Raw genomic sequence first — 12,198 nt, 5'->3', positions numbered from 1 at the left:
CAAGGTCTTTTTCCACTAAACCGCTTTCCAATCAGTCATTCCCAGCTTGTGCTGATGCTTGAAATTAATCCTCCCCAAGTAAGCATATTGCACTTCCCTTTGCTGAAATTCATGAGATTCTTGTAAACCTATATTTGCAGCCTGTAGAGGTCATTCTGAACAGCAGTACAACCATCTGATTTATCAGCCATCCCTCCCAATTTTGTATTATCTGCATGTTTGCAAAGGGAGTATGCTGTCCCATCATCCAGGTCATCAACTAAAACATTAAATATTTGGTGCACTCTACTAGTGACTGGCTGCCAGCTGGACTTTGTACATCTCTCTGATCACACTCCTTTAAGCATAACAGTTCAGCCATTTTCAGTTAACCTCACTGTCCACTTCAGCTCAAGCTTCATCAGTTTGTCAATGAGGATGTTATCAGAGATAGTGTCAAAAGCCTTGCAAAAAGTCACACAAAGCAACATCCACTATTGTCCCCTTATGAACTGAGCTAGTCATTTCATTGTAGAAGTCTATCAGGTCAGTCAGGCATGACTTCCTCTTTTTAAACCATGCTGACTATTCCCAGTCACCTTCTTGACGTTAGTATGCTTGAAAGTAATTTCCAGGAGTATTTGCTCATGCACCTTCCCAGGGGTTCAGGTAAGACTGACCAAGCCCTGGGAAATCCTGCCTTTCTTGGGGACAGGAGTGACATTTCCTTTCTTCTAGTCCTTAAGAACTTACCCTGATTGCTATGGCCTTTCAAAGGCTGTTCAGAGTGGTTTCTCAGTAACATCATGCAGAACATTTAGAGTTCATGGGTGCATCCCATCAGGGCCCATGGGCTTATGATGCCCAGTTTGTTTAAAAGCTCCCTAATCTGATTCTCCTCCACTTCTCAGTAGAATCTTCCTCTAGACTCTCCATCTGGTCTAAGCAACCTGGAATCCCCAAAATCCAGTCTTATCAGTAAAGACCAAAAGTGAAGAAGGCACTGAGTAACTTGACCTCTTCCATGTCCTGTCACCAGATCCCCTGCCTTATTCAGCAGCAGATCCTTAGTTATGTTTTTCCTGATGTACCTGTAGAAGCATTTGTTGCTTCTCATTTCCCTTGCTGTCACAGCACTATCTAAACTAGCCAGCTGCAACAAGGCCTTTACCACCCCATACCAGGTTAACTTCAGTAAGTAGCTCCCACAGCTTACCTCAGCACAACCACCAATCCCCCCCAAGGTTTCAAAAAGTTCATCAACTGTCCATGCTGTTTCTTCATCCTCTTCAGGCCAGTCCACAATAGTTCTTGCCACTGCTTGCCTCTCCAACACCCAAAACACACCCTTCCCACCCTCTCTTCACCCTGGCTGCTATTTAACTACTTAGCAGGAACCATCCACAGCTGCACATTATTCACATCAGCCAACCCACCGCCCTTGAAGCAAGCCCACAGCTGTGTATTATCAATGTTAATTAACCTGCCTTCATTCCTCTATAGTTCTTCTACACCTTGCCAGACTCAACTCCAGGGTGGTTTTGACTTTTCCAACCCTGTTCCTGCAAGCTCAGTGTCTTTGTATTCCTCCTGGCTCTCCTCTCCTAGGTTCCACCTGTGTTATTGTTCCTTTTTATGCTTAAGTTTAGTCATGCTTATCCATGCAGAACTTGTTATCTTTGCTTGGCTGCCTGCACACTGATAGGGACTGCTCTTGAGCATGGAGGAGGTCATTCTTGAAAATCAACCACCTTTCATGGACCCCTTTTATCTCCAGGACCATCTCCAATATAATTCTTTGAAGCAGTCTCCTGTGGCCCTGCTTTTTACCCTGTTCCTTCCCTTCAGGATCCTCAACTCCATCATAGCATGGTCACTGCATCCAAGGCTGCTCTCAGACTTCACATCCCCCACCAGTGCTTCTCTGTATGAGGTCCAGCAGAACAGTATCAATACAATGAACATAAAGATAATTGCTGGAACGCTTTTCAGCTAACCTGAAACTAGGCACTTGGTGTCAGGTTGGCTTAATATGTATGGATCTAGAACAGAATCCTTCCCATGAGGCTTTTTTAGTTATGGGCTTTTGATTTCACTTTACTGTTTAGAAGATACTGATTTTACCTATAGGAAGACCATTTTTTGAAAGGATTAGAAAAGTTTCAGCTGTAGAAGGGATTAGTTTGACAAGAACTTATGGCCAGAACTCTATTTCCTACCTATTTCATAATAGCAGTTCACAGTTGAGGATTTCTCTCTCCCTGTCCTGTGACATGTTATAGGTCAGAATACACTTTTCCAATAAATTTAATACAAAATCGGAACATTTTTTTCAACACAAGAGGTACAATGCTTGTCAAAAAAGAGGGATAGAAGGCAATACTTTTCCTCTCAGTACTCTTCTTTTGAAGGAAAAAGCAGGGGAATATCAAAGGGGTTTACAAAAGCAGAGTATAATCTGGATCTGTACTCACCATAATTAATGGAAAGTAAGTGTATGGGAATAGAAATTGCAGTTCATGTAAGCTGCAGCAGCAAAATATGCCAAAACAACACAAGTAGATGATATTGGTTAGTTTTCAGATGTTGCAGACCTATTGAAATTTCCCTTGAGAGTGAGACATATGTTAGAACAGTTCCTTTACATCAGCAGAACAATAGAAAAACATCACAGAGGAGGTGCAGTGGAGAACTGGAAGAAGGAAGCCAGCAGTCAAATTCAACTTCTGAAATTAGTTCCCTGAACCTAACTTAGAAAGTGGACATGATCTATTTAGTGTGCAATATATATATAAATCACCAGTTCCAGCATCAATCACTGTGTTTCCATAACTTACTTTATCAGCGTCAAAGGATAAACCAGAGCTGACCATTCCACAGTAAGTCTTTTTTACCACTAAGCTCTGTAAAGCAAGATTATCACTTATGAAAAAAACACTAATAAATTTTACCTTAAAGAGGTCTTATCTGCCAGTTACTTCTGGTACAGCAATTCCTTTTTTATGTATCATAATGTCAGGTATAAAAATAATCACATCACAGATCTTCTAGCATATTTCCAAATATATCTGATAAATATTCAGGCAGAAAGATCTGAATTGCAAGTTTTGCAGTCTAAAGTTCTGCTAATTTCTTTTCCTTCCAAGTTTCTTTTGTCAGTACTTGTAAAAAGTGATAACATTTTCTGGTTTGAATATAAGTGATATCTTAGTTTTGTACTTTACCTTATTCTGTTAATCTGGCAGGAAGTAAAGATGAGCAAAGAAACCTTTGTTGTTGTTGTATATTGTTATTCCTTTCCAGTTTTCAAGTTGCTGATGAAAAATCTGTATTTCTTGGATTATGTGTGCCTAGGGAGCTATGTTAGCATACAAAAAATCCCACTACTTCAACTATATATGATTACAGTGAACATAAATAATTTTGAGGAAAGATTTCAATGGCATCCTTTACTGATAATATCAAGTGATGAAGGGTAACTAAAAATGAAAAACTGTAGGAAGTAGGTAGATATTTGCTCAAGAGAGAACTTTTAAGGTTCAAGGCTAAAATAAGGTATGCATGATGCTTATTTGCACAAGGGCAAAGTTATAGATAATTTAACCTTAGAAGGTCTATTTCAAATACCATCTTGCTCTATGAAATGTATTCAGGTTTCCTGGAGACTGTTCATGTGCTAGGGATACCCATAACATGGGTTTTCACTGATGCAACAACTTGGAAGGATAGTTTGGATCAATGAAAACAATTACAGGAGACATGCAGTAGGATATTGAAGAATGAAGGAACCAAGGAAGAAGGATGAAGAAACGTTGATGCTTTTCTCTTGATGGTATATTCCTCCCGACCCCTGGAATTATACCTATAACATTGCATTTGTACTCAGATCTCTAATTTTCAACAGCATCACCATCATTAACTTCATTTCAAATAAATGTAGCATTTCCATTTATTGGATTAAAATTGTATATTTAAATGCCTTCAGAAAAAGTGAAGTAGAGCAAGATGCCTTGGGGATGCAAGTTGTGCTTACTCAAGATTAACAGCCCCTTCTTCTCAGGATAATTTGGTTTCAGGACTGAAATAAATTATTTGTGCCTTAACAACACTGAAGTAATTAAATCTCTATTTGCTTATCATTTATGTTTATTCTGAGATAATAACTTACACTAGTTTCCAGGTTGCAGCTTTCTTCTATGTTAACAGTCCTTACCTCAAGGGAAGGAACGTTTAGGAGAAAGAATATTTTTAAATTAAATTGTATGTTTACCTACTTGCTATGCTTTTCATACACTTTTTGCTGGCTCATTGAAGACCACCAAAGTTGGTCATCCACAAAAGAAGACATATAAAGAAGTGCAAAAATTAAATGTTTACAAGGTTCCTATACTTAAGCACAATCTTTATCCTCCGCCATGAAATTTTGCTTTAATGTGCTAACAAAAGATCAAAATTTAAAATTTTGAGCTGAGAAGCTTAAATACCACTTAAGTCTTCCAGCTGATGAAGCCCCAGGGAAACTGTGCACTGCTGACAAGGAAATCAGGGTGCTTTGTTGGGAAAAGCAATAGACACTTACTTGTCTGTCTAGAAGGAACATTGTGGGCAGATGGGAGGTCACCCTGCATCAGCTAAAAAACAGGTAGAAGCCAGTGTTTATTAGTTTGGACGAAGTAATAAACTGTTTTCAGCTGGCTTTGAGTGTGTACAGACAGCTTTATATACACTCCTTGTTGTCCCACTGTAACTGTCATGTAAAAGCCATGCTTGCTCAGAGTCAAGACTACACACTTGTGCTCATCCAGGAGTAAAACTAATCCATAATTGTGCCAGAGATTACACAATAGCTCTCTTTTTAGGAACTGTTAAGCACTGTCATCTTGAAATCTCCTATTTTAGGGAGTGATATCTTGAAAAATCCCACAGCTACTGACTGATAAGAAAAATCTCGCCATGTCACTTATGCTTCATACCAAAGTGCCAGAAAGGTTTTATGGTTAACTCTTCACTTACCCTTATCTAAGCTGCTGAACAGTTCCAGAAATCAGGCTTCTGGAATTGGAAAATATATTTAAAAGTATTTGCTTTACAAGACAAATTCTGTGTGTCTGCAACATGAAAAAAAAGGGGGCAAAGAGGAAAAAGGTTAAAATTATAGAAAACAGCCTTATAAAACAAGGATTCTTCATTGTTTCCCTGGCTTTAATAAGATATCCCTAACTCAAGGATTATGCCTATATCTGTGCCAGCACATCTTGTCTCTGCTGCTGATAGACCTGTTCTAACAAAAAGTTGATCAGCAATGTTTACTTCTCAGCACCAGCACTGGTTACAGGCAGAGAACAAGCAAGAAAACCATGTGCTGAAAACATGCTGCAAGGACTGAGATGGGTTTCTGATTTTCTACGTTAATTTCTATAGGCTAGATATTATTGACTAAGACACTTTTTTCAGGATGCTTCTCCATCCCAGCTACCAGGATACGGATGCTACCACATCTGTATTAGTAAATGCAATCTGTGTGCTTCCTCATCCCTTTAGAATTCTCAGCAGTTAGAAACTGCAGCAGAATCACTGACACAAGAAACTACTAATTCAATACCTGAAATTTTCTGTAACTGTAATCATAAATGAGGACAATGGTGTCAAAGGAAATCACTTAATATTATAATTAAAATGTTCTTGTAAACTGTACCCACAATCTGAAGTCAAAACTCTCTAGGTATGGCAGAGATAAAATCATAACAAGGAAAAAATGAGAATTAAAAGAACGTGAAATGTCTTTGCAGCTCTGCTCAAGCAGAAGACCATCAGAGCTTCCCTATAGCAGTATGGACCTTTAAAAAATATTATTACACAGTAAAAATAGCAGATGTTTATAGGGGAAAAAAACAACAAACCCAAAACAAACCAAAACCAAAACCAAACCAAAACAAAACAAAGCAAAAAGCAAAACCAAACAAAACCAAAGCAAATAATAATATCCTTTCATAAACTTTTCCAGCTTTCCCTTCCTTTCCAGAAATCCATGAATTCCTAAGTGGAAATTACTCTGGACCAAAATTTGTACTAGCCACTGGTGAATCTGTCTTCTCTGTACTCATAAAATACATTTTGATCATGTTTATGCTTGGCTTCTGTCGGATCTCGAGATAATCAATTGCAACATGAAGATACAATATATTATTTTTTTTATTTAGTTTATTAATTTTAAAGCTGCTTCACGATGGTTTTATTATGTGTACTCTAGTTCTTTAAATATTTTTATGAGATGCAATGAAGAAGTATTTTCAATTAAACTTCTTCTTTCTATTATTTTATATATAAATTTATTGCCTTTTCCACATGTATAAGGGACCATATGGTATCATGTTCTGTGGATACCATTCTGTGTAGTTGGTCATTTTGTTGTCTTTCTTGCATCTTTCCAAGTTTTACATTTGTTCTCAGTTGGATTTACCTGAATTCCATCCATTATTGTTTTATCATTATAATATGTAGTCTTAATATCATGTAGGTAATTTTTTTGTATATTATTGGTTGCTTCTTTCATAAGAATGCTTATATTCTATGTTTAATTCAGTTCCTATTTGTGTGTTTGATTTTTCACCACTGGTATTTTTAGGGACTGATATTTAGGCACTCAGGAGTAGCAATAGCAAATTATGACTCTACTGGACACCAACTGGACTACGTGCATTACCCTGTATATTTATGCATTGGATTGCATCCCTTTTATTTCATACTTTTCATCCACCATTACTGTCATAGAATCAAAGAATCATACAACATCCTGAGTTGGATGGGACCCACGAGGATCACTGAGTCTAACTCCTGACTCCACACAAGGCAACCTAAAAATTGAACCACATATCTAAGAGTGTTGTCCAAACACTTCTTGAACACTGACAGGCTTGGGGTGATGACCACTCCCCTGGTGAGCTTGTTCTAGTGCTTGACCAACCTCTCAGTGAAGGACTTTTTCCTAATATCCAACGTGATCTTCTGACACAGCTTTAAACCATCCCCTTGTGTTCTATCACCAGACACCAAATAGAAATCAGCACTTCCCTCAGCTTTCCCTCATGAGGAAGTTCTAGACAACGAGGTTACCCCTCAGTCTCCTCTTCTCTAAGCTGAACAAACTTATTATCCTCAGTTGCTCCTCATATGCCATGTTCTCTAGTTCCTTCACCGTCTTTGTTGCTCTCATTTGGACACATCCTAAGATTTTTATATCCTCATATTGTGGAGTCCAAAACTGTGACCAATACTTGACATGAAGCCACAGAAATACTGAATAAATTCAGCTTTCTTAGGTTTGAATTTCTTTAAAACTCTGCAGTGACTGCTGTCTGGTCTTGGCTATGTGCATTGTTTGGTTCTGAAATATTTTCTGTTTGAAATTTGAATTTCAGACAGCTTTTTCCAGTAAGGACTGGCTCTTATACCTTCTCTGAATATCAATGTAGAAATGTGGTATGGTTTTCCTTGTGGTATTATCTTTTGTACTCCTTTTACACCCTTATGAGCAACACCAACTATTTCTGGCAGGCTTCCCGATTCAGATGTCCTTGAAACAGTCTTTGTTAAAAGCTTTGATACTTTCAGTTAACTGTTCTGCCTAAAATGATTTTGGCTTTTTTTTTTTTTTTTTTTTTTTTTAGTCATGCCTCTTCATATTTAACTCGATAGTTTAAACTTTGAGGGTTTTTTACTTTTCTTTCTTAATAACACTATTCACTCAGGACAGTGAACATACTGAAAATTTTGTAATGCTATACTTTGTTTTCTTGTTTTCTGTCCCCAGATGATTCACTCTAGCTTTGAACGTCTTGACTCTTTATACATGATTTTTAATGTTAATTGATCAAATACTGTCTGAGGGATGTGAAAGTTCTTTATTAATGAGCAGACATTTTACTGGGAGTTACTGTGTTCCAAGTGGCTTCCAGTGATTTCACTTGCAGTTGAAAAATCTCAAAATTAGCATGAAACAGAATCTAAGTTCTGTTTTGGGTTAATCATCTGGAAAAACAGAAACCCGACAATTAGTGATCATACATGAAAAGTACGTTTTGTAAAATGAAGTCACAGAAAAAATATCTTGTGCATGCAAACTACATCTGCTGGTGCATTTGTCTCAAACATACATAACTGCTATATTCATGCCTCTTGTTTAAAGCACTTTAATTCCACCTTTAGTCGTCCTACCTTCATCCAAACTCTGACACAGCTCATTGCATTCAAAGGCCAGCCTCAGGGTAAACTGTGACAGAATTGTCAAACTTGAAATATTTTCAGACAATTTGATTGTGAGGAATAGTTAAAAATCAAACATTTTTTCAAGTCCCAAATGTTAAGCATGCCCTTAAATGTAACCAGGAAGCATAGTGTCCTTGTTACTGTCAGTGTCATACACAAACAGCAGTCCAGATGTAATACTGAATCTCTTTTGTCCCTCTTCTCCTCTGCCTGATATGATGTAAGAATCCGATCTTACAGATGTTATTCTAGAACGAGTGTCTTATTAGTCTCTTTTGTAGAAAATACTGCAGTGTGTCTAGTTCTGTTCATTCATCTCTGCACATTAACTGGAGACCTCTTTTAAGACTAAGGCACTTGAGAACACTGCACAGAGAAATCTGAAGTTGTTCCAAATGGATGTATGCTGTTATCTGCTATAAGCAACGTTGAGCCTGAGCTTGTAATCTGGGTTTGATATGAGCCAGTTCTGTGAGTTAAATAACCTCCTTTGCATGACTCCGTGACTGAGATCATAAACATAACTAGAATTGCAGGGTATCTATCTGCACAGAGGTAGTTTGTTTATGCCCATTAAAAGTCCTTAGACTACATGCAAACCGGGTAAATCTCAGTAATGGTTTAGATAAACATTAGGCCTGCTAAATTCTTGCTGTGTAAACAGCAAATGGTACTTCATACCTTAAAATAGCCTTTACTGTATTTGCTGGGATGCATTGTCATTCAGATATGTTGAAAGCTCCCAGAAAAATTTCTGCTCAGATAAGACTACAAAGGAAGAACCAATGAAGAAATGATCCTTTTATAAGATGTGTGTTACTCATCCTGAATATAATTTAGTAATAAGACAAGCTACAAGAAGAAAATTCTGGAGACTATAACAGAAAGAAATGTAAAGTCAGGTTCTATTGTTAATGGTGGGTGTGACAAATATTCTGACCAGATAGGAATTAGTTTTGCATAGCAAAAATCATGAAGACTGCCTGATGGGGAAGAATGGCATAAAGGAAAAAATAATGGAAAAGGTCATAGCTTAACATTACCATGGAAAAGCAATGGCACCTAAGAAAGAGCACGAGGAAACAGATTCCCTTCCCTGGCCGGCAACCAAGCACCATGCAGCCACTGGCTCACTCCTCCTCACCCAGAGGGATGGGGAGAAGAATTGGAAAGGAATGTAAAACTCCAGGGCTGAGATAAGAACAATTTAACAGGTAAAGTAAAAGCTGCACATGCAAGTAAAGCAAAACAAGGAATTTATTCACCAGGTAGGTGTTCAGCCACCCCCAGGAAAGCCGGGCTCCATCATGTGTAACAGTTACTCGGGAAGACAAATGCCATAATGCCAAAAGTCCCCCTCTTCCTTCTTCTTTCCCCAGCTTATATACTCAGCATGATGTCGATATGGTATGGAACATCCCTGTGGCTAGTTCGAGTCAGCTGTTCTGGCTGTGTCCCCTCCTAGTTTCCCATGCTCCTCCAGGCCTCTCGCTGGGAGGGCCCAAGAAACCAAAAAGTCCTTGATTTAATACGAATATCACCAAGCAACCACCAAACCCATCAGTGTGCTGCCAACATTGTTCTCACATCAGTGTCAAAACACAGCACTGCCCCATCTACTAAGAAGAAAGGTCACTCCGTCCCAGAAAAAATCAGGACACATACTTACCTAGACATTTTTTTTTTTTTTGTTTTTCCATCTCAGACCTTTTCTTTCTAGGCAGTTCTTGTTATTTTTATACCTTTTGACAATCTTCATATCCAGCTCCCACTTTAACCCTCTTCACTTACATGCTACCTGCTGGTTCGGTTTCTCTCCTTTTCCTCCCCTGCTGGGTCATTCCTCTTTACACAAGTTTAATGCACTCTTTCAAACCTCTCTAGTTCCCAATGTGAATTTTTCCTCTTTTCCTTGTCCTAGCTCTTGTATATATATCATTGCACTTTTACACATGTAATTTCTTAATTGATTTTGTTCTTATTCCACTATACAGTCATATAGCCACAGTTCCCTGCCTTCGGCCTTCAGTATTCCTACAGGTCCTGACATTCCACATACATGGAGGTATGCACATTCTGAGATCTTCCCTAAAATGTCACCCCTTCCTTCTCTCATTATTGTCTTACTTCCTCTTGCTCCAAATTCAGATGCTCTAAATTCATTCCAGATTAATTCGGTTCTACTAAAATATTTTTCTTACAAAATGAGAGAACAAAGTGGTATTCAAAGTAAACCTGCTTTAGCTTTGCATAACTTTAAATAATATACAGACATCTGTGTTAATAGATTTATTTTTAATAGTACCCCTGTACTGCCTACAAGCAGTTTACATACTCCCTTGAAAACAGATTGGATTCTTATTCTTCAAGACACTATGTCTGTTTTTTCTTCATTTATTTCAAAATGTTCAAGTAAAATATAACATGAAAGAAAATGCATTTCAGCTGAAGAGATTTCTGAGATATTTCTAAGTGCCAGTGTATTTTAAACTGTAAAATACATGTTTATATACTTCATCTGCAATGTGAAGAAAAGATGAAGTCTCTTTAGAAAAATAGGGAGATATGAAATGGCTGGGCAGCACACCATGTAGACTCAAATTGAATGGTTATATTTTCATATGTTTTCAATAACATTTTTGTATGGGTGAATGGTTTCTGCATCCTTTTTCTATGCAAATTATCCATTTATTTCCAATCACTGGGCCAGCACAAAAGTATGTAGGAAATGGAATTATTTTTTTCTCCATTTGGTACTAGTATCTATCTTGAACGTCCTATGAAAACTTGCACACCATTAAAAATTAAAGTGAAAAGATCCTTTTAAATAGAAAAGCTTGAGTCACAGAAGACTATTTGAGAACTTTCTTTTTTCATTATTTTGCAGAAAAAAATGACGAATAAACTTTTTTGCTAGTCTATTACCTCAAAGACAATGATATATTCTGTTCTCAGGTACTTCATTGGAAGTAAGGGTATATTGATGAAGACAAGAAAATGTGTTCCGTGAAGGTATCAGGAAATGTAGAGGTATTTCTAAGTGTATTTCAATGATGTTGCCAAGAATTTTAAAAAAGCAAAAAACCAAAAACCAAAACAAAACAGAGGAGAGTATCACAAAAATATTTCCTGCTTTAGAAAACAGTATTTTTCTAGATTGTAAGCTTTGTAAGCTTCTCAGATCAGGTTGTATGTTGAAAGCACTGGCTTTTTTCTGAGTACCTCAAAAATACTGGTTATGCTTCAATGTGTATAATTTTTATTATTATTATTTATTTTATTCAAAACTGTGGTCCTCACATGCTACCTACTCAGATAAATAAACAATTGAATGTAGATGATACTCATTTGTGTCAATCATTCCTCTTTATGTCCCGTATTCTAGAAACAACTCTAGGTACACACATATTAAAAACTTACCTTTCTGTGTTTTTTATTTATTTTTAGTTTGTTCAGAAGTCAAATCCTTTCTCTTATTCTTTGTTTCCTCTCTTGATTGCACATTTCCAACTTCTACAACACTTAAGAACACACTGAGCTCTGGGTAACTGGTGTTAACAAATACATTGATTTCCTGTTATACGGGAGGAAACACATTGTTAACCGTCTCTGTAACTCTGACGAACAGTGACATTTCACAGCACATACTTCATTCATGGATTGGGTTCTTAAAAATGCAAGTGCTTATGTTTTAAGTAATCTTCTGGATTTACTACATCAGCTCTGATGCCAAGGAGGTAACAAAAGGCCTTCTGGCATGCATACAAATCCTGCTTTGGATTGAGTTTAACTGTGTAACGTAGTCTGCAGAATTTCATTTGGCCTGATGAATTTTCTATGACAGTAGAACTAAAAATAGGAAAAGATTGCAAAGGCAGTGCATACAGCTCAGAAACTGTGTTTCTGGAAGTTTCTGAACAGAGTATTTTGACCCACAAGTCATTGCTACAATTT

This window comes from Falco punctatus (assembly GCF_963210335.1).
Source record: "Falco punctatus genome assembly, chromosome: 5".
Lineage (NCBI taxonomy): Eukaryota > Metazoa > Chordata > Aves > Falconiformes > Falconidae > Falco > Falco punctatus.
The sequence above is the reverse complement of the archived record's forward strand: the minus strand, read 5'-3'. Positions refer to the sequence as shown.